Source organism: Pelecanus crispus, chromosome Z (genome assembly GCF_030463565.1).
Source record: "Pelecanus crispus isolate bPelCri1 chromosome Z, bPelCri1.pri, whole genome shotgun sequence".
Classification (NCBI taxonomy): domain Eukaryota; kingdom Metazoa; phylum Chordata; class Aves; order Pelecaniformes; family Pelecanidae; genus Pelecanus; species Pelecanus crispus.
This window is the reverse complement of record NC_134676.1, coordinates 32,141,099-32,143,144: the sequence shown is the minus strand read 5'-3', so window position 1 is coordinate 32,143,144 and position 2,046 is coordinate 32,141,099.

Sequence of the window (2,046 nt, the reverse complement as noted above, 5' to 3'; positions counted from 1 at the left end):
GTCATAGCAAGCGTTGAGCTGTAGAGCTATGCAATGTGCAGCAGGGCTAAGGGTTAGCAGTCTTAACACCGAGGTTTAGTTAAGCACAGGCAATTTTATGACAGAATTACTCTAGCGCTAAAGAATCTGCTACCTGGGCAACACATTGCCCTTTCTATGTTTAGTGCAACTGGAACATTTGGAAAAGCTGTCACAGCTTCAAAGAGCTTTAAAAGTTTAAAGAAAATAAAGTTTTTGATTTTTGAAGTTGTGACAATACTTCCAAATGTTTACTCAGGCCAATTTTGGAAATCTGAGCTGTGCTACAAACTTCTATCTTTAATTAGTGTAAGCTTTATATTTTGATTCCAGTGGCTGTTAATCTCAACTTGTACATTTCACATTTTGGATCAGTGGCTACCTGTATTTAAGGTAATTTTAATTTGGAGAGTTTCTAGCTTTTTCATTGCACAGGTGACAGAGGGGAGCAAGGTAAATTCTTCATTGCCTACATATTTTTCCCAATATAATGTGAAATTTAAAAATACAATCAAAGAATTTTATTTCACATTCTACTGTTTTATTAGTGTTTATTTAGTGCAAATCAAATTTTAGAAAGCTAGTAAATTATAAGAAGGGCCTCGCTGTTTCCCTTCCTCCCACCCAGACAACTCCCAAAGCTGTTCTTTTGATGTATCAGTTCAAAATAGCCATTTATCTTTTGAATTGCCATCTTATAGGGCTGTGGAAAAGGTTTTGGGGTTTGTTTTTGGTTGTTGTTTTGTTTTAAAGGGAAATAAAACCTTATTTAGGAAAAAATACTTTATTTTTCCAAAACATGTTTAGACAGATTGCAACAAGAACAAAGTACAGTACAAAAATGACTCACAAAGCCTGCAATTAGTTAATAAAACACTAATCAAATACCTAACTTTTTGTCAAAGTCCTTTTGGGTCCAATATACATTTTTCATATTACAGAGGTAATGCCCACTTTACAGTGGCATCAGATAAACTTTGTAAGACCATTATAACACAGTCACTATTATTTGCTCTCTATATATTACCAGCTTTTGACATGGTTTTATTTTACTCCAGATGCATTGAGTGTAGTCTGAAGTCAAGTATAAATTTCTTTCCTTGTGTCAGGAGTTCAGCATTAACTTCAGCAGGTTTGCCTGGAATCTACCAAAAGCCTCTCCTGGGTAAATATTTATATCCCAGTAGAAACTTTTTGCACCTGTCCCTCCAAGCAGTTCCCATACACCATTATCTCCTCTTTCAAAAGGGAGCAGCTGCACAAAATGTGATGGCATAACTGAATATATTTTTATCCCTCAAAGCCTACAGCTTTTTTGCTACCTTTCACGACTAATGGTGAACTGCAGTGTGTGGCATGCCAAACAAACCTAAAAAGACTGTATATGGTAAGTTGAAAACCATCAAGGTTTCTCCTCCCATGCCCATCTTTGCAGAGGAGGCTAAAACAAGTCAGTATAGGCTGTGATTTCTTCTGCAGTATTCTAACACTAAGGAAAATTAAAAGACATTTTTTTTTCTTCCTGTGAAACTGTATTTAGTCAATGCAAGCAGGAGCGAAGCATTTGAGAAATTCTATACACATGCAACTTATAAAACAAAAATTATGGTCACACCTTTACTTTTATTTCCATGCCAATATTGTCTCTGCAATTACCTCAAGAACCTAATGTTTCTGTTGTGATCGTTTGTTTTGCACTGCAAAGCTTGTTTTGGTCAATCTTGTTTTCCCTCTCTATCTAAACCTTTCAGAAAAAGCCAAGAGTGAAGTCTGTAGATACACAAAACTAGAGCACCCACTGCATTAAGGCTTGAGGGCACAGGGACATGAGGCACTTGTGTCCCATGCAGTGTAATACAGTGCAAAGAGTCCCAAGCCAGCTGAGACTCCAGCCAGCCATTCCATGGGGCACAGAATACTGGCATTGCATTTGTTAACAGCACAGGTCTAAATAGCCTAAAGTCAGCTTTATTGTTTATGTGCAGCAAGCTTGGGTACCTCTGCACTGGAATCATCACTGGTTTCCCT